General features: G+C 42.1%; 1 long non-coding RNA gene across 1 annotated transcript; it reads left to right on the forward strand.

The window, feature by feature from the left end:
* Positions 1 to 6,525: 6,525 nt before the first annotated feature.
* On the forward strand, positions 6,526 to 24,784 carry LOC129716489 (uncharacterized). The gene is made up of 2 exons (XR_008726645.1): positions 6,526 to 6,943; positions 24,589 to 24,784. It is a non-coding gene; the product is annotated as an uncharacterized LOC129716489 (long non-coding RNA).
* The last annotated feature ends 1,640 nt before the right edge of the window (positions 24,785 to 26,424 follow it).

Genomic DNA, 26,424 nt, shown 5'->3' on the forward strand with positions numbered 1-26,424 from the left:
CCTTAGAAAAAGAAAAAAAGAATGTGATATACAATTACTTTCAAAAAAATTAAACAGATAAAAATTGTGCTTTAAAAAAAAAGGTGCTATTAAGGTATCTAAGGGAAGATACCTTAAGGACGAATAGCCATCAATGATGGCAAAAAATGTATCGACCTCCGTGATGTTGTTATACATTGAGCTCCTCCCCCTTGGTGAATCCTCATAAAAAGTTACATACCGTTTCATATTTTGTCTTTTCTTATATGAGTTTATCAAACCAGTGCGTGACAGCCGAGAGAAAAAATAAAAAATTAAAAAAAAAAAGTTACCAGGAAGAGACATAAAGAGTAAAAAAAACCCCAAAACAAATATAGAACACAACATATACACGATTTTGTATAAGTATATATGTCCTTCCAATTATCCAATCTTAGTCTAATCTAAACTTTCCAATATATATCCCCCCAGGATTCTTACATAATATCCCTTTCTATAACTACCATACATCATACAGGCCGGTACCAAAGGGTTAACTACCGTACAGGCAGGTGCCAAGGGGTTAAACTTTGAGCTTTTCATCCAAGGTTGAATATAACCAAGCTCTCTGAATAACACATTCCAACGAGATAAGCTTTTTAATTGTCTGGTTAGCTCGGCCATTTTATTCAGTTCAAAGCTCTGTAAAAAGTTCAATCTTCTTCTTTGTCGGCAGCTTGCCCCGATGTTTTCTTAACGATGTCCTCTGCATACTTTAAAGCTTTTCCGGGCACTGCAAATGAGCGTTCAACGCCATTATAAGATATCTTCATTTTTCCGGGAAAGTAAATTCCATATCTTACTCCCGGGACATCCCTCAAAGTGTGTCTTGCCGGTGTAAACAATCTCATTTTCTGGACTACCTCAGGAGAGTAATCACGAAATATTCGCACATTATCCCCACGGTATGTTAGCTTCTTGCCATGAATGATCTTTTTCAATATAAATTCCACTGAAGAGATGTCACGGAATTTCACGATTATCTGTCTTGAATACTTTTTTCCTTTTGCAACATACCCAACTCGGTTAGCGACGTCTATTCTTGGTTCTTCTGACAGTTCAAAGACATCTTTGAGCAAATCAGTAACGAAAGTACATGCTTGAGATTCATGCCCTTCGCGTCCTTCCTTTACCCCAAGAATTCTCAAGTTATATCTCCGAGTTCTTGATTCCAGGTCCAGACATTTATCAGTCATTCTTCCAAGTTTTTCCTCTTCAGTTTTCTGTGATTGTTTCAAACTCTTTATTTCCGAGACAATCTCTTTTATCTCCTTCTCCATTTCTTCCATTATCTCGTCCAGCTTTCCGAAATCATCCCTTACACCTTTAAATTTCTTGTTGTAATCATTTTCAATTCTGACACACTCTGATTTTAATCTCTTATCAAATTCCTTATTCTGCTTTTTCAGTTCTTTTAACTCACTGCAAGTATTATCAATTTTTTGAGAAAGTTTCTCCATGCTAGTTTCCATGTGAGACTCCATACTTTGCATCTTCTGCAGTGTAATGTTAATTGTAGCATTCATATCTAAAAGCAATTGCTTCACTTCTTTCTCCTCCTTGTCTCCTTTTGTTGCCATTTCAAACAGAGACCCTTGTCTGTATGAATCTTCTTCTTCTGAACCTTCTTCTGTCGTTTGCAGAGTATCCAATACTTTCTCGAGCTGAAGGCTGATAGTGTTTTTCTTTGGCGCCCTTGAACGATTATCTCTGCTCATTTAAACTCATTTAAACACTCGATTTCACCATTAATCTCCCCGATTTTCACGTCTTCTTCTGATGATATCACCCTTATACAACACCAGGGAACTTCGGTGAGTTTTTTTTTAAATCGGTGCTGACTTATAACGGCTTTTACAATTTTTTACGGGGGAGAAGCTCAATGCCGCGCCTTAATTCTCCATGACGCCACCGGAAGTCAGAATTTAGAAGATTGAGGGGGGATCTTATAGAAACTTATAAAATTCTTAAGGGGTTGGACAGGTTAGATGCAGGAAGATTGTTCCCGATGTTCGGTAAGTGCAGAACAAGGGGTCACAGTTTAACGATAAAGGGGAAGTCATTTAGGACCAAGATGAGAAAACTATTTGCCATGCAGAGAGAGGTGAATCTGCGGAATTCTCTGCCACAGAAGATAGTTGATGCCAGTTAATTGGCTATATTTAAGAGGGAGTTAGATGTGGCCCTTGTTGTTAAAGGGATCAGGGGGTATGGAAAGAAGGCAGGTACAGGAAACTAAGTTGGATGATCAGCCATGATCATATTGAATGGCGGGGCAGGCTGGAAGGGCCGAATAGCCTACTGCTGCACCTATTTTCTACGTTTCTATGTTTCTCTGTTAGTGAGCATCTACAGATGCTGGAAAGTCGAAGGTAGACAAAAATGCTGGAGAAACTCAGTGGATGAGGTAGCATCTATGGAGCGAATGTTTAATGTAAATTTTTATTTGTTTTTAATATACGTAACAGAAAGAGATGTTGCAGTTATATTCCATTTATATCAGGCTGCACTTGGATGTTTGCGTGCAATATGGCTCCATCAATTGTTGGAAGGATTTGGCGGTTATACTGAGTTTTGCACAGTTCCGTAGAATATAAAGGAATTCAATCACATAAGTATAACTCTTTCTCAGTCTCACTTATTATTTGTGATAGCCAATATATCTCATGTGTCTCATTATACAGAGAACGCGTTATCTGTTAACTATGATTGGCGTTATGGACACGTGAGGCTTGAGAAGAACACAGCGTTCCATAGACTATAACTAATGTTCTACGGATCCCATTAACATAAATATCACTCTCGCTCTCATCCCTGGTGACAGCCAACTGCCTGTGTCTCATTATACAGAAAACGGGTTATCTGTTAACCATGACTGCCGCTATAGACATCATCAGAATTTTCCATGACACGGATTTGGAAGTGAGTGGAAAGTGAGGAGCTGATTACGTGCAGCAAACCTGGTCGCAAAGTGTGTATTGATGACCAGAGACTTAGGCGGCCGATCAGAGTGTCATAACGTCATTAGGTGATAAGGAATAGGAGTAGAATTAGCCCATTTGGTCCATCAAATGTTCTCCGCCATTTAAAACCGATCGTCTATCTCTCCCTCCAAACCCCAATCTCCTGCCTTATCCCCATAATCGCTGATACCTGTACATATCACAAATCTATATATCACTGTCTTCAAAATATCCACTGACTTGGCCTTTACGGCCTTCTGTGACGAATAATTCCGTAGCTTCAACAACGTTATGAAAACAGTTACCTGAGGCAGACTGTTAGCAAACATGCGTCAGAGAGCCACGGCGGCAGATAGGTACACATTTGACTCCCTTCCAAATAAAACTTTCAATTATGTCCAAACTTTTCTCAAAGTCATATCCTGCAATCGAAGTGGCAATCTTGCAAACTTCTTTTGCCACACTCAATAACACCTCAAAATCCTTCCAGCAATTGACAGAGCAGTACTACACACCATACTCCCACTGCAGACTGACATACATGGAATACAACTGCAATATGACTCTCAAATAATTTTATTAAATACCCCGATGGATAAAGGAACGTAGACCATATGCCAGTTTTATCTATAGGTGTTGAAAACTTAAGGAAGCCCTTGAGTTGGATAGAGTCAGTCCACTTTGCATCAATGCTTCTCATTAACTGGATAATTTCCCGGAGCATCCCATTTCTTCGCTTCACACCCATATAACCATATTACCATATAACAATTACAGCACGGAAACAGGCCATCTCGACCCTTCTAGTCCGTGCCGAACACATTTATCCCCTAGTCCCATATACCTGCGTTCAGACCATAACCCTCCATTCCTTTCCAGTCCATATAACTATCCAATTTATTTAAAGAATTTAAATACGAACCTGCCTCCACCACCTTCACTGGAAGCTCATTCCACACAGCCACCACTCTCTGAGTGAAGAAGTTCCCCCTCATGTTACCCCTAAACTTCTGTTCCTTAATTCTCAAGTCATGTCCCCTTGTTTGAATCTTCCCAACTCTCAGTGGGAAAAGCTTATCCACGTCAACTCTGTCTATCCCTCTCATCATTTTAAAGACCTCTATCAAGTCCCCCCTTAACCTTCTGTGCTCCAAAGAATAAAGCCCTAACTTGTTCAACCTTTCTCTGTAACTTAGTTGCTGAAACCCAGGCAACATTCTAATAAATCTCCTATGTACTCTCTCTATTTTGTTGACATCCTCCGATAATCAGGTGACCAAAATTGTACACCATACTCCAGAATTGGCCTCACCAATGCCTTGTACAATTTTAACATTACATCCCAACTTCTATACTCAATGCTCTGATTTATAAAGGCCAGCACACCAAAAGCTTTCTTTACCACCCTATCTACAAGATATTCCACTTTCAGGGAACTGTACAGTTATTCCCAGATCCCTCTGTTCACCTACATTCTTCAATTCCCTATCATTTACCATGTACGTCCTATTATGATTTGTCCTGCCAAGATGTAGCACCTCACACTTATCAGCATTAAACTCCCTGCCATCTTTCGACCCACTCTTCCAACTGGCATAAATCTCTCTGTAGACTTTGAAAATCTACTTCATTATCCACAACCCCACCTATCTTAGTATCATCTGCATACTTACTAATCCAATTTACCACACCATCATCCAGATTATTGTACATGACAAACAACAGTGGACCCAACACAGATCCCTGTGGCACCCCACTAGTCACTGGCCTCGAAACTGACAAACAACCATCCACCATTACTCTCTGGCATCTCCCATTCAGCCACTGTTGAATCCATCTTGCATATCCACCATTAATACCCAACAATTGAACCTTCTTTACCAACCTTCCGTGAGGAACCTTGTCAAAGACCTTACTCAAGCCCATATATACAACATCCACTGCTTTACCCTCATCAATTTCCCATGTAACCTCTTCAAAAAATTCAAGAAGATTAGTCAAACATGACCTTCCAGACACAAATCCACGTTGACTGTTCCTAATCAGACCCTGTTTGTCCAGATGCTTATATATATTATCTCTTAGTATCCTTTCCATTAATTTGCCCACCAGTGACGTCAAACTAACAGGTCTATAATTGCTAGGTTTACTCTTAGACCCCTTTTTTTAACAATAGAACAACATGTGCAGTACCCCAATCCTCCGGCACTATTCCCGTTTCTAATTGAAATATTTCTGTCATAGCCCCTGCTATTTCTACACTAACTTCCCTCAATGTCCTAGGGAATATCCTGTCTGAACCTGGAGACTTATCCACTTTTATATTTCTCAAAAGTGTCAGTACTTCCTCTTCTTTGATCCTCATAGTTTCCATATCTACTCTACTTGTTTCCCTCACCTCACATAATTCAATATTTTTCTCCTTGGTGAATACCGAAGAAAAGACATTGTTCAATATCTCCCCCAACTCTTTTGGCTCTGCAGATAGCTGTCCACTATGACTCTCTAATGGACCAACTTTATCCCTCGTTATCCTTTTGCTATTAATATAGCTATAAATGATGTTATATTGTGAATTCTTGTGTGAATTTTATTTCGAAACATAGGCTATTGAAAAATGTTAACCTTTTCGGAAGAAATGGATGGATATTTTGATCTCGTAATTTAAATTTCTAATTAGCTTCAATTAGGTAACTAACTAATTATATGCTTTAATTTCAGGTCATGCAAGGAAGATTGTTTCATATTTGTTTCAGAATGCTTCAATCTATTAACACTGAAAATTCATTACAGTTGTCTTAATTTTTAAGAAAATTATGGGCTTTTAACTGTCCTCGATCACAGCTTTTCTGTTGTCATTGGAAAAGTAATAGGGGACAAGATGCTAAATTCCGAGTATGAAAATGGCCATAACTGTTTTAATACTGAAGATATGAAAGTGAATTAGATGTCAAATTAAACAGATTATGCTTAATCTGATGGGATAAATTGCAGAATTGATTTTTAAAATCTCAAAATGTTGCAACATTGCTATGATTGGTGTGTGTTATCAGATTTCCAGCTGATAAATATCCTGCTGCAATCAATGATAACCAGCTTTGCTATAGGCAATGACTCCCCTTTTAGTGATATCTACAAAATATACCCTCTCTGATCCCTGCATGCAATGCGATTCACTTTCCCAGAACAGGCTTTCTTCCATAATTGTATAATAGGCTTGCTGATGGCCTTGCAATTCCCGGAGGGATTTTGGAAAATGCTAGTCGAGAGTTTCAAGTTGTGGGACACGAGGGTGGGAACCAGAAAAGGAGGAGAGCAGATACACGGCGACACGGTACAGCTTTCCAATTTCCCATAATCCCTTTTAAGTTTTCCGATCCATGTACTTGTTTGATTTTCAATGTTTTTGTATTTGTCTCATCTACATTCTCAACTATTAATTCGCGGAATAAAGACGTTTGCAACTGGATATTATCGGTAAACAAATGTAAACACGTTTGACAAGAACAAAAAAATCTGAAGTTTCACATGTTTCGTCAGCGACCTAAAGTTAATCGGAGGGAAGGGAATGGAGGGTTATGGTATGAGTGCAGGCAGGTGGGACTAAGTGAAAAAAAGTTGTTCGGCACGGACTTGTAGGGCCGAGATGGCCTGTTTTCATGCTGTAATTGTTAGATGGTTATATGGTTGTATGGTTATATCATCCAATCGAAAGCAGCTCTGGAAGCACACCCATCCCTGCCTTGCCATAATGATCGAAAGCCAATCGCAAATCCACACGACGCCACACAGATCAATATAAGCAGAAGAACTCAGGTTATATTCCACATTTCATTTCCAGATCTCTCATCCAGAAAAAAAGTGTTACTGCAGAATAATGGTCGTGACACTTTTCTTCCTTTTCGGGATATTGCTGATGTCTCAGTCATTTGTAAACGGCGAGTCGAATCCAGGCGATGCTGGTAAGTATATACACATGCACTTTCACATGTCTTAGCTTACTTAAAGAAAGTTGATTTAAAACCGACCTCTTCTCTGCGTAGCAGTTTCAATCTCAAGGTTTGCACGAAGCAACGATGCGATTCTAAGGTAATTTATAAACGATCCATGAGAACTCACCTCTTTGTCCCCATTCTCTAGCAATGTTACAAAATTTTGAGATTTAAAAAATCAAGTCTGCAATTTATCCCACCAGATAAAGCATAAGTTTAATTTGACACCTAATTCACTTTCATATCTCAAGTAATAAAAAAGTTATGGCCATTTTCATACTCGGAAATTGGCATCTTGTTCCCTATTGATTTTCTATGGACATAACAAAAAAGCTGTGATCATGGACAGTCAAAAGCCCATAACCTTCTTAAAAATTAAGAGTACTGAATGAAATTTTTGGTTATTATAGATTGAACCATTCTGAAACAAATATAAAATAATCTTACTTGGATGACCTGAAATTAAAGCATATAATTAGTTAGTTACCCAATTGTAGCTAATTTCAAACTTCAATTACTAGATCTAAACATCTATCCATTTCTTAATAAATGATTAACATTTTTAAATAGCCTGTGTCCAAATAATATTCACAAATAATCCACAATAAAACATGATTTTTAAATCTCATTTACATCAATTTATAGGCCAAATGGAAGGAATTTAGTGTTCAATTGCTGTAAATTAAAGTCCATTTTAAATCGGCTTTCTAGTGGGATCCTGTGAACGCGCTGGTTTAGAACGTTCACATTGCGCTGGATTTGTGCCCTGAAATGCCCAGAAAAATACTGCGGGATATAAAGAGCCCAAAATGAGCTACTCGCTATAGAAAACTTTATATACAGGGTTCTTAAGAAGCCCCTTTTAATGTAAAAATAAGGTACATACCTTTAATTGTTTGCTTTATAAAACCCTGGGGCTGCGAGAGGTCGCGGGTTTAGAGAGTGATTTTTAAACTACTATAACTATTATACAAGGCCATAAAAACTAATAATACCTTTTGCGATGGGGTCTTTCAGCGATTTTCCGTTAATGATTTACTAGGCTGAACATTTTCGATTGCAACAGCCTAGTAAAAATCGCGATTTAAACCCGCCCCCTCTAAACAGCGCCAAAATCGCGCACACGGGGCTGGGACAGATTCTCAAACACGATTCAGGTAGGTTTTGTAACATTCTCTATCCCTGGAAAGACTTTACGCCTCGATCTGGGAAAATGCAATATGTAAGGACATATCTGCATGCTTCCATGGAAGGAAGCAGTGGATAACTGTGGTAGGTTGCTTCTCTGACTGAATAGAATAGAATAGTTTCTTTATTGTCATTGTAACATGAACCATGTACAACGAAATTTAAAAATGTCAGCCAGTCAGTGCACCATTCAAACATTTCTAAAAGCTAACGATACATACAAGATAAAATATTAAAAGATAAACAACTAAAATATATATCACGAAAATATCACGCATGAACACCCAACCCTCCATCCTTCTGCCGATTTCACAGTGTACCACAGTCCCTTAGTATGTCTCGCCTCTGCGTTCCTTGGCGGCTACATTTAGTGCTTTTATATCAGTGGGGTAAAAACTGTTTTTTAGTCTGTTCGTCCTTGTCCTTGTAGATCTGTACCGTCTGCCTGACGGCAACAGTTCAAACAGGGAGTGTCCGGGGTGGGAAATGTCCTTTATGATACTCTGGGATTTTTTGGTGCAGCAGGAATTGTGTAAGTCTTCCAAGGTAAGGAGAAGGCAGCCGACAATCCTCTGGGCATTGTCAATGGCCCTCTGGAGCGCTTTCCTCTGAGCCGCTGTGCAGCTGGTGTACCACACGCATACACAGTATGTTAGTATGCTCTCAATGGAGCACCGATAAAAGGACAGCAGCAGTCTCTGAGTGATGTTGTTCTTCCTGAGCACTCTCAGGAAGTGCAGTCTCTGCTGGACCTTTTTCAGCAGCGCAGTGGTGTTCACGCCCCACGTCAGGTCCTCCTAAATATGGATTCCCAGGAAGCGGAAATCCGCCACCCTCTCTACACAGTCCCCTCTGATAGTCAATGGTACCATGTCCGTTTTATTCTTCCTGAAGTCTATTATTACTTCCTTTGTCTTTAAGGTGTTGAGGAGCAGGTTATTTTCTTCACACCACACTGTCAGCTGCTCCACCTCATCCCGGTAGGCGTATTTGTCCCCCCGAAGATGAGTCCCACCACCGTAGTGTCATCCGCAAATTTGTAAATTTGCCTGGATGCCCGTGACGAGTGCTGTGCCTCAGGTTTCGGTACTGGGCCAGTTCATGTTTGTCATCCACATCAATAATTTGGACGAGAACATATAGGGAATGTTTAGCAAGTTTGCTCGTGATACAAAAGTGGGTAGTTTTGAAGATAGCGAAGATAGTTGAGAAAGATTCCGGCAGGACCTGGATTGATTGGCCAGGTGGGCTGAGGAATGGTTGATGGAATTTTATGCAGAAAAACGTGTTGTTGCATTTTCGACGTCGAACAAGGGCAGGAACTACACAGTGAATGTAAGGCATCGGAGGAGCTGTAGACACGAGGGCTCTGGGACTGCAGTGGCATGGTTCCTTGAAGGTTAAATCGCAGCTAGATAAGATGGTCAAAGAAGGCTTTTGGCTCATTGGCCTTCATCATACAGAATATATAGGTCATGTTGCCGTTGTACAAGGCATTGGTGAGACCGCATTTAGAATATTGCGTTCAGTTCTGAGTATATACCCTACTTGTATTAGGAAATATACTGTCAAACTTCAATAGACAATAGAAAATAGGTGTAGGACTTTCGGCCATACTAGCAGCACTATTCAATGTGATCATGGCTGATCATCCACAATCAGTACCCCGTTCCTGCCTTCTCCCCATATCCCCTGACTACGCTATCTTTAAGAGCCCTATGTAGCGTTCTCTTGAAATTATACAGAGAACCGGCCACCACCACCCACCGAGGCAGAGAAATCCACAGACTCACAACTCTCTGTGTGAAAGAGTGTTTCATCATCTCCGTTCTAAATGGCTTACCCCTTATTTTGAAACTGGGGCCCCTAGTTCTGGACTTCCCCAACACCGGGAACATGTCTCCTGCCTCTAACGTGTCCAAACCGTTAATAACCTTATGTTTCAATAAGATCCCATTTGATCCTTCCAAATTCCGGAGTTATACAAGCCCAGTCACTCCATTCTCCCAGCATATGACAGTGCCACCATCCCGGGAACTAACCTCGTGACCTACGCTGCACTCCCTCAATAGCAAGAAAGTCCTTCCTCAAATTTGGAGACCAAAACTGCACACAGTACTCCAGGTGAGGCCTCACTAAGGTCCTGTGCAACTGCAGAAGTACCTCCTTGCTACTATCCTCAGCTCATATTGTTATACAAATATAGAAACATAGAAATTAGGTGCAGGAGTAGGCCATTCAGCCCTTCGAGCCTGCACCTTCATTCAATACGATCATGGCAGATCATCCAACTCAGTATCAAGTACCTGCCTTCTCTCCATACCCTCTGATCCCCTTAGCCACAATGGCCACATCTAACTCCCTCTTAAATATAGCGAATGAACTGGCCTCAACTACCATCTGTAGCAGATAGTTCCAGAGATTCACCACTCTCTGTGTGAAAACTGTTTTCCTCATCTCGGTCCTAAAAGATTTCCCCCTTATCCTTAAACTGTGACCCCTTGTTCTGGACTTCCCCAACATCGGGAACAATCTTCCTGCATCTAGCCTGTCCAACCCCTTAAGAATTTTGTAAGTTTCTATAAGATCCCCTCTCAATCTCCTAAATTCTAGAGAGTATAAACCAAGTCTATCCAGACTTTCTTCATAAGAAAGTCCTGACATCCCATGAATCAGTCTGGTGAACCTTTTCTGCACTCCCTCTATGGCAATAATGTACTTCCTCAGATTTGGAGACCAAAACTGTACGCAATACTCCAGGTGTGGTCTCACCAAGACCCTGTACAACTGCAATAGAACCTCCCTGCTCCTATACTCAAATCCTTTTGATTTGAAAGCCAACATACCATTCGCTTTCTTCACTGCCTGCTGCACCTGCATGCCTACTTTCAATGACTGGTTTACTGACACGCAGGTCTCGCTGCATCTCCCATTTTCCTAATCGGCCACCATTTAGATAATAGTCTGCTTTCCTGTTTTTGCCACCAAAATGGATAACCTCACATTTATCCACATTTTACTGTATCTGCCAAACATTTGCCCACTCACCTAGCCTATCCAGGTCACCTTGCAGTCTCCTAGCATACTCCTAACAGCTAACACTGCCCCCGAGCTTAGTGTCATCCGCAAACTTGGAGATATTGCCTTCAATTCCCTCATCCAGATCATTAATATATATTGTAAACAGCTGGGGTTCCAGCACTGAGCATTGCGGTACCCCACTAGTCACTGCCCGCCATTGTGAAAGGGACCCATTTACTCCTACTCTTTGCTTCCTTCTAGCCAGTTCTCTATCCACATCAATACTGAACCCCCAATGCCGTGTGCTTTAAGCTTGTATACTAATCTCTTAAGTGGGACCTTGTCGAAAGCCTTCTGGAAGTCTAGATACATCACATCCACTGATTCTCCCCTATCCACTCTACTAGTTACATCCTCGAAAAATTCTATAAGATTCGTCAGACATGATTTACCTTTCGTAAATCCATGCTGACTTTGTCCAATGATTTCACCACTTTCCAAATGTGCTGCTATCCCATCTTTAGTAAATGACTCTAGCAGTTTCCCCACTACCGATGTTAGACTAACTGGTCTGTAATTCCCCGTTTTATCTCTCCCTCTCTTCTTGAAAAGTGGGGTTACGTTTGCTACCCACAAATCCTCAGGAACTACTCCAGAATCTAAAGCGTTTTAAACCATATAACCATATAACCATATAACAATTACAGCACGGAAACAGGCCATCTCGACCCTTCTAGTCCGTGCTGAACACATATTCTCCCCTAGTCCCATATACATGCGCTCAGACCATAACCTTCCATTTCCTTCCCAATTTATCCAATTTATTTTTAAATGATAAAAACGAACCTGCCTCCACCACATTCACTGGAAGCTCATTCCACACAGCCATCACTGTCTGAGTAAAGAAGTTCCCCCTCATGTTACCCCTAAACGTCAGCCCCTTAATTCTCAAGTCATGTCCCCTTGTTTGAATCTTCCCTACTCTCAGTGGGAAAAGCTTTTCCACGTCAATTCTATCTATCCCTCTCATCATTTTAAAGACCTCTATCAAGTCCCCCCTTAACCTTCTGCGCTCCAGAGAATAAAGACTTAACTTGTTCAACCTTTCTCTGTAACTTAGTTGTTGAAACCCAGGCAACATTCTAGTAAATCTCCTCTGTACTCTCCCTATTTTGTTTACATCCGTCCTATAATTGGGCGACCAAAATTGCACACCATACTCCAGATTTCGTCTCACCAATGCCTTGTACAATATTAAAATTACATCCCAGCTTCTATACTCAATGCTCTGATTTATAAAGGCTAGCATATCAAAAGCTTTCTTTACCACCCTATCTATATGAGATTCCACCTTCAAGGAACTATGCACGGTTATTCCCAGATCCCTCTGTTCAACTGTATTCTTCAATTCCCTACCAATTACCATGTACTTCTTATTTTGATTTGTCCTGCCAAGGTGTAGCACCTCACATTTATCAGCATTAAACTCCATCTGCCATCTTTCAGCCCATTCTTCCAAATGGTCTAAATCACTCTGTAGACTATGGAAATCCTCTTCATTATCCACAACCCCCCCTATCTTGGTATCATCTGCATACTTACTAATCCAATTTACCACACCTTCATCCAGATCATTGATGTACATGACAAACAACAAAGGACCCAACACCGATCCCTGAGGCACCACACTAGTCACCTGCCTACAACCCAACAAACAACCATCCACCATTACCCTCTGTCTTCTCCCATTCAGGCACTGTTGAATCCATCGTGCTACTCCTGCATTTATACCCAACAGTTGAAACTTCTTAACAAACCTTCCATGAGGAACCTTGTCAAGGGCCTTACTAAAGTCCATATAGACAACATCCACTGCTTTCCCTTGTAACCTCTTCAAAACATTCAAGAAGATTTGTCAAACATGAACTTCCAGGTACAAATCCATGCTGACTGTTCCTAATCAGACCCTGTTTAACCAGATGCTTATATATATTATCTCTAAGTATCTTTTCCATTAATTTTCCCACCACTGAATTCAAACCAACAGGCCTATAAATGTTAGGTTTACTCGTAGAACCCTTTTTAAACAATGGAACAACATGCGCTGTACGCCAATCCTCCGGCACTATTCCCGTTTCTAATGACATTTGAAATATTTCTGTCATAGCCCCGGCTATTTCTACACTAACTTCCCACAATGTCCTTTGGAATATCCTGTCAGGACCTGGAGACTTATCCACTTTTATATTTTTCAAAAGTGTCAGTACTTCTTTTACTTTGAAACTCATAGTATCCATAGCTACTCTACTAATTCCCATACCTCACATAATTCAATATCCTTCTCCTTGGTGAATACCGACGAAAATAAATTGTTCAATATCTCCCCCATCTCTTTTGGCTCTGCAGATAGCTGTCCACTCTGTCTCTCCAATGGACCAATTTTATCCCTCGTTATCCTTTTGCTATTAATATAGCTGCAGAAACCCTTTGGATTTACATTCCCCTTACTTGCGAAATCAACCTCATGTCTTCTTTTGCTTTTCTAATTTCTTTCTTAAGATTCTTTTTACATTCCTTATACTCCTCAAGCACCTCATTTATTTCATGTTGCCTATAATTATTGTAGTTCTCCCACTTTTTCCGAACAAGATGTCCAATGTCCCTTGAAAACCAGGGCTCTTTCCACTTTTTACTTTCAACCGAACAGGAACATAAAGATTCTGTACTCTTAAAATGTCCCCTTTAAATGTCCTCCATTTCTCTTATACATCCTTCCCATAAAACACAATGTCCCAGTTCACTCCTTTTAAACCATTGTTATATGTTTATATGGTTAAATCATTTCGCATTCATCAAAGTTAGCTTTTCTCCAATCAAAAATCTCAGCCCTAGGTCCAGTTCTGACCCTCTCCATAATTATATTGAAACTAATGGTATTGTGATCACTGGACCCAAAGTGCTCCCCAACACATACCTCTGCCACCTGTCCTGTCTCATTTCCTAACAGGAGGTCCAACACTGCCCCACCTCTAGTAGGTACCTCTATGTATTGCTGCAAAAAACTATCCTGCACACATTTTACAAACTCCAAACCATCCATTATACTTCACGTATTCATTTACAATAATTTTAATTCGTTACACGTCTTACCTTTCACATCGATCCATATTACACATGGTCATATCCCTTTGTGACCTTTAGTTCTCGTTAATTCTGGGGTCATTAACTATCCGGTCACTCTCGTTCCCTTTAACTCCGTCCTCGACTATCCCATTTGACCCCCCCCCCTACCCCCACCCCCACCCCCCATCCATTATTTAGTTTAAAACCACCTGTGTAGCTTTGGCAAACCTGCTTGCCAGAATGCTGGTCCCCCACCTGTTAAGGTGCTATCCGTCCCTGTTGTACGCGGGTTCCCCCTCCTCCTACAAGGCAAAATCAGGAGGTAGCTCAAATGTCAGTGAAGCATCACTCCCGGACGAGCTCAATGCATTTTACGCACCGTTTGATAGGGAGAACACTGATGTGCCTTCCCGAGCCCCAATTGGCCGTGATTGTATTTCGGTCACAGTCACAGACGCCAACGTCAGAAGATCCTTTAGAGGTGAGAACATTTGGAAAGTGCCTGGACCAGATGTGCGTGTTTTAAAAACCTGTGTGGATCAACTGGCTGGAGATGTTATGGACATTTTCAACATCTCACTTCTGAAGTGCGAGGTTCCCACCTGCTTTTAAGCGGCATCAATAATACCGGCGCCCAAGCAGAATAGGCGACATGCCTCAATGACTATGGTCCAGTGGCACTAACGTCTGTGGTGATGAAGTGCTTTGAGTGGCTGATCATGTCGCAAATCTACTCATACCTCGACATAAACCTGGACCCACTGCAGATCGCCACAACAGATCAACGGTGGATGCGATCTCACTGGCTCTCCACTCCGCTCTGGCCCACTTGGAGGACAAAAACTCATACTCATTTAATACCATCACGCCCTCCAAACAGATTACAAAGCTCGCAGAACTGGGTCTCTGCACATCCATCTGCAAGTGGATCCTCGACTTCCATATTCACAGACCACAGTCTGTCCATATTGGTGGAAATGTGCCATCTTCGATAACAATCAGCACGAGTTCATCATCAAGTTCGCTGTCGACACCACTGTTGTGGGACGTATCACTGATGGGGACGAGTCAGAGTTTATAAGTGAGAGCGACCAATTGATCAAATGCTGCGAGCACCATAACCAGGCTCAAAACACCAGCAGAACAAAGTAACTGATTGTGGAATTTGGAAGGGGGTTGGATGGGTCCCACAGTCCCATTTATTTCAATTGGTCGATGGTGGAAAGGGTCAAGAACTTCAAATTCCTAGGTTTGCATATTTCCGAAGACATCCCCTGGTCCTAGAACACTGATGCAATCATAAAGAAAACACATCAGCTCCTCTACTTCCCGAGGAGATTACGGAGAGTCGGTATGTCAAGGTGGACTCTCTCGAACTTATACAGGTGTACAGTAGAGAGCATACTGACAAGTTGCATGGTAGGCAACCTGACCACCCAGGAGCAGAAAAGGATGCAAAAAGTTGTAACAACTGCCCAGTCCATCATCGGCTCTGACCTCCCTATCATTGAGGGGAACTATTGAAGGCGCTGCCTCAAAAAGGCTGGCAGTATCATCAGTGACCCACACCATTCTGGCCACACACTCATCTCTCTCTCCACCATCAGGTAGAAGGTACAGGGGCCTAAAATCTGCAAAATCCAGGGTCAGGAACAGCTCCTTCCCCACATCCATCACACTGTTAAACACAACTTCAAACAAACTCTGAACCAAAGCAGCCTATTACACCTAATCTGTTTATTGATGTGTGTACCTTTATATCCTATGGTATATGGACACAATGAACTGATCTGTCTTTATGACGACAATATACTGTTGTGCTGCATCAATGCAAGAATGTCATTGTCCTATCTGGGGCACATGACAATAAACTCTCTTGATTTGAAAAAAGGGAATGTACAACCGGAGATGGTGGTCCTTGTTCATCAGTCAATGAAAGAAAACATGCAGGTACTGCAGGCAGAGAAGAAAGCGAATGGCAAGTTGGCCTTCATAACTAAATTAGTTATCTAAATCAACATGTAGAGGCACCAACGAGAGAGCAGACTATTTTAGACTGGGTATTGAGTAATGAGGAAGGGTTAGTTAGCAGTCTTGTTGTACCCCCTTGGGCAAGAGTGACCATAATATGGTTGAGTTCTTCATTAGGATGGAGAGTGACATTGTTAATTCAGAAACAATGGTTCTATATGGACTTTAGTAAGGCCTTTGACAAGGTTCCTCGTGGAAGGTTTGTTAAGAAAGTTCAACTGTTGGGTATAAATGCAGGAGTAGCACGATGGATTCAACAGTGCCTGAATGGGAGAAGACAGAGGGTAATGGTGGATGGTTGTTGTAAAGGTGTGGTAAATTGGATTAGTAAGTATGCAGATGATACCAAGATAGGGGGGGTTGTGGATAATGAAGAGGATTTCCATAGTCTACAGAGTGATTTAGACCATTTGGAAGAATGGGCTGAAAGATGGCAGATGGAGTTTAATGCTGATAAATGTGAGGTGCTACACCTTGGCAGGACAAATCAAAATAGGACGTACATGGTAAATGGTAGGGAATTGAAGAATACAGTTGAACAGAGGGATCTGGGAATAACCGTGCATAGTTCCTTGAAGGTGGAATCTCATATAGATAGGGTGGTAAAGAAAGCTTTTGATATGCTAGCCTTTATAAATCAAAGCATTGAGTATAGAAGCTGGGATGTAATTTTAAAATTGTACAAGGCATTGGTGAGACGAAATCTGGAGTATGGTGTGCAATTTTGGTCGACCAATTATAGGACGGATGTAAACAAAATAGGGAGAGTACAGAGGAGATTTACTAGAATGTTGCTTGGGTTTCAACAACTAAGTTACAGAGAAAGGTTTCATAAGTTAAGTCTTTATTCTCTGGAGCGCAGAAGGTTAAGGGGGGACTTGATAGAGGTCTTTAAAATGATGAGAGGGATAGACAGAATTGATGTGGATCAGCTTTTCCCTTTGAGAATAGGGAAGATTCAAACAAGAGGACATTACTTCAGATTTAAGGGACAGAAGTTTAGGGGTAACATGAGGGGGGACTTCTTTACTCAGAGTCGTAGCGGTGTGGAATGAGCTTCCAGTGGAAGTGGTGGAGGCAGGTTCGTTGGTGTCATTTAAAAATAAATTGGATAGGCGTATGGATGAGAAGGGAATGGAGGGTTATGTTATGAGTGCAGGCAAGTGGGACTAAGGGAAAAAAGTTGTTCAGCACAGATTTGTAGGGCAGAGATGGCCTGTTTCCGTGCTGTAATTGTTATATGGTTATAAGACGTAAAGTAGGTGAGCTTGCGGCTCTGTTAGAGGTTGGTTGATATGACATTGTGGGGATTACTGGGACGTGGCTGCTGGAAGATCCGACCTGGGAACTTAATATTCATGGTTTTACATCACATAGAAAGTGATGGCAGGTAGGCAGAGGAGGGGGTAGCTCTGCTGGTGCGGGATGGAATTAAGACTTGCGAGGGAAGACATAGGGACTGAGGAGGTAGAGTCACTGTGGATTGAGGTGAGGCAATAAGGCACTAGTTGGACCTATTACTGTGGATTGGAGGATGGCTAATGTCCCTCTTTGCAAGAAAGAAGCGAGGGAGAAAACGGGGAAGTACAGATCCGTTAGCCTGACTTCGATGGTGGGAAAGATGCAGGAGTCAAGAATTAATAATGGGGTATTTGGATAGCAGTAAAAGGTTTAGTCCGTCAGCAATGATATGTGAAAGGAAAATCATGCTTGACTAATTATCTGGACTTTTTGGAGGATGTGACAAGTAAAATGGAAGAAGGGGTGCCGGTGGTTGTTGTGTAACTAGACTTTCAGAAAACCACTGACAATGTCCCACACGGGAGACTGGTGACTAAAATTAGAGCACATGATAATGGGTGTAAGGTGTTGACATGGATAGAAAATTGGTTGGCAGGCAGGAAGCAAAGTGTAGGAGTGAACAGGTCTTTTTCGGAATGGCAGGCAGCGGCGAGTGGAGTGCCGCAAGGCTTGGTGTGGGGTCCACAACTGTTTACCATATACATATTAATCATTTGGAAGAAGGAATTAGGAGCAACACTAGCAAGTTTGCGGATGACACAACGCTGGGTTAAGGGACAGAAGTTTAGGGGTAATATGAGGGGGAACTTCTTTACGCAGAGAGTGGTGGCGGTGTGGAATGAGCTCCCAGTGGAAGTGGTGGAGGCAGGTTAATTGGTATCATTTAAAAATAAATTGGGACTAAAAAAAATAAGGTGGGACTAAGGGGAAAAAAAAAAAAAAAAAACTTGTTCGGCATGGACTTGTAGGGCCGAGATGGCCTGTTTCCGTGCTGTAATTGTTATATGGTTATATGGTTATATGGGTGGACTGTGTGAACTGTGAAGAGGACGTTTGGAGGTTGCAAGTTGACCTGGACAGGTTGAGTGAGTGGACAGATGCATGGCAGATTCAGTATAATATAGATAAATCTGGTTATCCACTTTGAGCGGCAAAAACAAGGGGGCATATTATTATCGCAATGTTTTTAGGTAGGAAAGTGGGAGGTACAGCAAGACCTTGGTGTACACCAGTCATTGAACGTTGGCGTGCAGGTACAACAGGCAGTGAAGAATGCTAATGAAATGTTGGCGTTCATAACAAGCGGATTTCAGTATATGGGTAAAGAGTTTCTTCTGCAGTTGTATAGTGTCCTGGTTAGACCACATCTGGAGTATTGTGTACGATTTGTGTCTCCCAATTTGAGTAAGGACATCCTTGTGATTGAGGCAGTGCAGCGCAGGTTCACGAGATTGACCCCTGGGATGGCGGGACTGACATATGAGGTAAGATTGAAAATATGAGGCTTATATTGACATAAGTTCAGAAGGATGAGGGGGTATTGTTTAGAAACATATAAATTGTAAAATGGCCGGATAATATGGATGCATGAAAAATGTTCCCAATGTTGTGCGAGTCCAGAACCAGGGGCCACATTCTTAGAATAAAGGGGAAGCCATTTAAGACAGAGGTGAAAAAAAAACAATTTCACGTAGAGAGTTGGGAATTTTGTGGAAATCCCCGCCATACAAGGCAGTGGAGGCCAAATCACTGGATGGATTCAAGAGAGAGATGGATTTAAGGTATATTCCAGAGGCTAGTGGAATCAACGGATATGGGGAGAAGGCTGGCACGAGTTATTATTGATTGTAGACGACCAGCCACGATCACAAAGGATGGCGGTGCTGGCTCAAAGGGCTTCACCTGCACCCATTTTCTATGTGTCTATTTCTTTCCGATGTTTGTAACGGCTGTGGCGTATTCATTCATGTCCGTTGTGAGTCCCTGTTCATTGCCTAGGCTACAGACTCCAAACAGTCCTGGGCCAAACATTGAACTATCTGGGACACATGAGAAGAGACTCTCTTGACTTGCCCTTTTCCCAACTTGACACCATGTAGATAATAATCCACCTTCCTGTTTTTGCTACTAAAGTGGATAACCTCACATTTATCCATATTAAGCTCCATCTGCCATGCATCTTCCCACTCACCCAACCCATCCATATCACCGTGCTTTCTCAGAGCATCCGCCTCACAGTTCACATTGCCATCCAGCTTTGTGACATCTGCAAATTTGCTAATGTTACTTGCAATTCCTTCATCTGATCCAGTAATCAATATTGTAACTAGTTGTGGTCCCAGCACCGAGCCTTGCGGTACCCCCACTTGTCACTGCCTGCCATTCTGAAAGGGACCCGTTAATCCATACTCTTTGTTTCCTGTCTGCCAACCAAAATTACTTCAGAGTCACGTGAGTGACTATTTGAAGAAGACCCCATCCAACTGAATGTGCATCATTACCTTAGACGCATGACGCAGCGACCGGTCGGAGGAGCAGCGCTCCTCCAGCGATAAGTTTTGAAACCTCAAAGTAAGTGCTCAGCTTAGTCGGAGGTAGCTTTCTGGTGAAAAGGTTTGTTTTTCAGATCAAGTTGAACATGTAGAAAATGTCGAAGGTGAAGGCGAGGCGAGCACCTGGTAAAACGTTGGAAGGCCGCGGGAGTGCGGCTAGCGGGTGCCCGCCTAGCTCACCTAGACCATCGTTCGCAGAGGTGCTAGTGACTGCAGACACGTTGCCTTTGAACACCATCGCCGCGCTGTTGGAGCGTAAGGCCACTTCTAAGTCTGCTACGCCAACAGACCCCGAATCGTGCCAGGAGGATCCCCCTTTGCAAACGGAGACTGTTCTTGCACGGTTATCTCAAATAGAGCTCCTGATGGAGAGGAAATGCATATAAAAACATTCCACCCCAATGCAACGAGAATGCATATACCGCTGCTTCTCCAGGATCTGGTTCCCATGAAACATATTTAGGCAACTGGTGGTTGAGTCTGGATTCAAAAAAATCGATATCTGTCATCCCAAACCGAGCTACAATATCTTTAAATATCTCATGACTCATCATCCATTCTGTGTTGTCATCGAATTGGCGTGACCTTGTGTCTGCCACTATGTTGAATCTATCTGGTAAGTGGATTACTGAAAGCCAAATATATCTGGTAATACACCAGGTCCAAATCAGATTTGCCAATCTATCACAAGATTCAGACTTGACTCCACCCATATGATTAATATACGCCACTGCTGTAATGTTGTCAATTTGAACCTGAACATGCAAGTGACTCTTAGTAGAGCAATAAGCTTTAATCCAATAAAATGTTCCCAAAAGCTCGAAATAACTGATCGCTCGTAATTGCAGAAGAGGTGCCTCATGTATATTCCATCTGCCTCCCCAGCTGGAAAAAGTATCAGTAGCATCCCAACCTAGAGCACTAACATCAGTCAGTAAGACTATGGAAGGTGGATCAACCAAAATTTTACTGGAAGTACTTGAGACATTCATGATACACCAGCAATGGCTTTCACTGGTAATTTCATGAGCCTGTCATAATTACCTGAATGTGTTCTCAGTGCATGATCTTTTGCTCGTTGTAATTGTTGGTAATGCAGAGGTCCAAACTGCACAGCTGGAAAAGCAGCCACTAATTTGCCCATCAAGCTGGCCACCTGTCTAATTTAAGGTCGTTGTTCTTCAATGAGCTCGATACAGCCATCAATTAACTGCAGCCTCTTATCCCTGGGCAAAGTCACCAACATGTGATCTGAGTTAATAGTGAAAGCCAAGTAATCCATAACTTTGACTGGTGTTGATTTGGATTTATCTGGATGAATGATGAACCCCGATTTCTCAAAAGTGAGTTTAACAACGGAAATGGACGATTTAGCTGTGTCCCGACTTTCCTACAATGAAAATATCGTCCAAATAGGCCATTGCAATATGACCCTGAGCTCGAAATTGCCCCAGAACTGGTTTTAACAATTTGCTAAACAATCTATGAGCTGAGGTTAAAGCATTAGGCAGTGCTTTGATTTGCCATTATTGACTCATCCAGCTAAACTTCAAATATCTCATATCATCGCAATGAACAGACACTGAGTAATATGCATCCTCAAGGTCTATGCTTGTCATATAATACCTACTGGAAATCCGTTGTTTAGCAGTGGGAAATGTTATACAGCACAAAGGGGTGAAGGCACATCAGTGCAAGGCTGATTCTACATCCTCCATCCTTATTAGACATAAGAAACATATTTGACACGAATTAGTGGAGTTGACGAACTGACTTCTGAATCACGATTTTTTTTGCATAATTCCTCAAGTTCGGCATGTATCTCCATACAGACAGAAGCGCCCGGGACAAAGTGTCAACCAGATGCATGTAGTTTCGGCGCTTGTAAAGAATGGTAACATCATACCTCTGAAGCTGCAACAACAGACGTTGCAGACGCGCTGATGCAGCGTGAATTGGTTTGTTCAGAATGGTGACCAGGGGCTCGACAGATAGTCTTTCTAAAGACTATCTAAAGACTACCTAAAGAATATCTAAAGACTTTCCAAAGCCGATTCTAACTCTAATTAAGGGGGGATCTTAAAGAACGTACAAATTTCTTAAGGGGTTGGACAGGCTAGATGCAGGAAGATTGTTCCCGATGTTGGGGTAGTCCAGAACAAGGGGTAAAAGTTTAAGGATAAAGTGAAAGTATTTTAGGACCGAGATGAGGAAAACATTTTTCACACAAAGAGTGGTGAATCTCTGGAATTCTCTGCCACAAAAGTAGTTGAGGCCAGTTCATTTGCTATATTTAAGAGGAAGTTAGATGTGGCCCTTGTGGCTAAAGGGGGTAAGGAGAGAAGGCAGGTACAGGATACTGAGTTGGATGATCAGCCATGATCATATTGAATGGTGGTGCAGGCTCGAAGGGCCGAATGGCCTACACCTGCGCCTATTTTCTATGTTTCTATGTTTCTATGTTTCTATGAATGGAGAGAAGGCAGGTACAGGATATTGAGTTTGATGATCAGCCATGATCAAATTGAACGGCGGTGCAGGCTCGAAGGGCCGAATGGCCTATTCCTGCACCTATTTTTCTATGTTTCTAAAGACAAAATCATTGACTTCATTGCAGGTCAAAACCACTGCTAGTAGCTACTTTTCAATCTGTACGTAGCGTTTTTCTGTATATGTAATTGTTCGTGATGCATAAGTGACAGACCGGCCGTCCTGCCGACATGCTGCACCGAAACCATACCGAGAGGCATCACAATCCAGCGTGACAGGTAGATTGACGTTGAAATAGGCAGATAGTTCGCTGAAGTTAAGGATGAGCTTCCCGAGATAGTTCACCATATCCAAACATCTCTGTCCGCTGGCAAAAACAGTGGGTACAGTCATTTTGCCGATCACCGCAGTTTCCTTGAGACCTTCACTGGTAAAAATGTGGACCACATAGTTCACTACGCTGATCCGGAATTTGCACTTGAGGGGATTTAGCTTGAACTTGATCTCTCAGCCACGATCCAGCACCATCTTCAAATTGGTATCAGGCTCCTGCATGTCCTGTTCAGCAACGCGAATGTCATCAACTATGATAGCGCAAGGATAGCCGGCAAAAAGCCGTTCCATGGTGCGCTGAAATACGTCACTTGCAGAATTGATACCAAAATGCATGCGCACAATCGGTATCGCCCGAAAGGTGTACTGAAGGTGGTTAGCATGGATTTGTAATCCAGTAGAATCTGCCAAAACAAACTCTTGACATCCAGAACTATGAACACCGTTGCCTTATCCAAGTGTGCAACTATCTATTTTACCATGGTCATAGGGTGATGAAGTCGATTGATAGCGGTGTTGAGATCTTTCAGGTTGATACATATCCGCATCTCTTCCTTGTTCTTCTTGGTGCCGCCTCCATGGTTGATACCCAATCCGATGTAACAGGGGAGATGACCCCCCGGAGCTTCCTTTCTATCGATTTATTTCTGTATACGGTTGCGCGTGGCAACCGGAATGCGCTGCGCAGGACGCACAACAGGGAGGACATTTGGATATGGAACAATAGTGTATTGGAGAGGGAGCGTATAATGTTCTTTCAAGAAAAGATCGTAGTAGCTGGCAAGAATGGAGTGCAGTCTTGGGTAGGAGCAATCTGCACTGCTTTGCCGAAGAAGACCAAGCTCGATACAGGTATCGTTGCCAAACAGAGGGACAACCTCCCCCTAACGATAAAGAAAGTCAGTTTATAGGAGCAGGTAGCTAGTTGGCACTGTCACTCCACACTTCCGATGGGCCCCACTCATAGGGTAGAGGTTATTTTGATAATGTCCTGAAATGCAGAAAATGATAATGCATTGCTTCAAACAACAATGTCTATTTTGGCAATTATAGCCACATTTTTGACACGATAGTGACCACAGGATCGCGGTATTTATTCGACAGCTATAGTAAGGAATGTATGTTTAGATTAATTCCATCTACCGCAGGCAAATCTTATTCCGCATTCATAGGAGAGTTTTCAGATGCTTCATGGGAAAACTCTGGTTGTAGTAGATGCCCGCCTTGTTTAGTCTCAAACCTGTTCGCATGGGAACGGCAGCATCTGACGAAATAGCTTTTACGCTTGCATCCACGGGAAATTTTACCGAAAGCCAGACACTCTCACGGGTGGCAATGAACGAGCCACCAGAGTTAGCACATTGGAATCAAACCTGCTAGGCGTGTCTGTTGCTTGGCGTTGTATCCTGAAATATGTATCCGAAGCGTCACCATCATAAGTAGCATGAGGTGCCGTGCTCAAAGGCTTAGAGTGTGTATCCGTGGTCTCGTGGAGAGGCCATTCTTTGCCTCCTTTGTAAGTGTGCCTAAGTAGTTCTGTAGTTCATTGACAACATTAATTTTCTTTACAACCAGATGACCGTTGCCATAATAGCGTGGGAGGAATATGTCGGAGTGCGTGTCGTATCGGAGAAGTATGGACAATCGAGTGTGACAGTGGTAGAATCTGTTGCATGCCAGATGCCGGTGTCAGAGAATTGTTTTAATTCCTGTGAAATTGCTCGTATGTTGTAAAACATACTTGACTAATAAAATCTGATTCGTATTCTGATTCTGACATAACTGAAGCTATTTTCCCCCAAATCCTCCATTCACTCGTGTTGATCCGCGAATACGCGATATTCCACAAATAATGCTTGCACGGCCGTGTCAATAAATACAGGAGATTATTAGAAACATATAAACATAGAAAATAGGTGTAGGAGGAGACCATTCGGCCTTTCAAGCCAGCACTGCCATTCATTGCGATCATGGCTGATCATCCCCAATCAATAACCCGTTGTTACATTTTTCCTGCATCTAGCTTGTCCAGTCCTTTTATAATTTTATATGTTTCTATAAGATCCCCCACCCCTCAACCTTCTAAACTCTAGTGAATACAAGCCTAGTCTTTTCAATCTTTCCTCATATCAAAGTCACACCATCACACGGATCAATGTCGTGAACCTACGCTGCACTGTCCCAATCACCAATATGTCTTCATCAAATCTGTAGAACAAAACTACACAATACACCAGATATGGTCTTATCAGAACCCTATACAACTGCAGAAGAACCTCTCTACTCCTATACAGAAATCCTCTTGTTATGAAGGCTAACATTCCTTCACTGGCTTTCTTCACTGCCTGCTGTACCCGCAAGCCATCTTTCAGTGATCGATGTACAAGGACACCCAGGTCTCGATGTACCCCGCCCCCCTTACCTACCATAACCCCATTAAGATAATAATCTGCCCCTTCGTTTTTGCCACCAAAGTGGATAACCTCATATGTATCTACATTATACTGCACCTGCCACGTATCTGCCCACACACTGAAACCTGCCCAGGTCACGCTGTAACCTCCTAAAATCCTCTTCACAGTTCACACTGCCACCCACCTTTGTGTTATCCGCAAACCTGCTAGTGTTGGTCCGAATTCCCTTTTCCAAATCAGTAATATATATGGTAATCAGTTGCTGACCGAACACCGAGTATTGCGGCACTCCATACCATTCTGAAAACGACCCGTTCACGCCTACTCTTTGCGTCATGTCTGCCAACAAATTTTATATCCAAGTCAACACCCTACCCCCAATACCTAGTGCTCTAATTTTAGTCACCAGTCTCGCGTGCGGGACCTTATCAACTGCTTTCTGAAACTCGAGATACACTACCTCCACTGGTTCTCTTTCATCTATTTTGCTTGTCACATCCTCAAACAATTCTAGAAGATTAGTTAAGTGTGATTTTCCTTTCAAAGATTCATGCTTACTCGGACCGATCCCTTTACTGCTATACAAATGCCACACTATTACCTTTTTAATGGGTTTCTACAGCTATATTAATAGCAAACGGATAACGAGGGATAAATACAATTGGTCCATTAGAGAGTCAGAGTGGACAGCTATCTGCAGAGCCAAAAGAGTTGGGGGAGATATTGAACAATTTCTTTTCTTCGGTATTCACCAAGGAGAAGGATATTGAATTATGTGAGGTAAGGGAAACAAGTGGGGTAGCTATGGAAACTATGAGATTCAAACAAGAGGAAGTACTGACACTTTTGAGAAATATAAAAGTGGATAAGTCTCTAGGTCCGGACAGGATATTCCCTAGGACATGGAGGGAAGTTAATGTAGAAATAGCAGGGACTATGACAGAAATATTTCAAATGGCATTAGAAACGGGAATAGTGCCGGAGGATTGGCGTCCTG

This window comes from Leucoraja erinacea, unplaced genomic scaffold, assembly GCF_028641065.1.
Source record: "Leucoraja erinacea ecotype New England unplaced genomic scaffold, Leri_hhj_1 Leri_247S, whole genome shotgun sequence".
Classification (NCBI taxonomy): Eukaryota; Metazoa; Chordata; class Chondrichthyes; order Rajiformes; family Rajidae; genus Leucoraja; species Leucoraja erinaceus.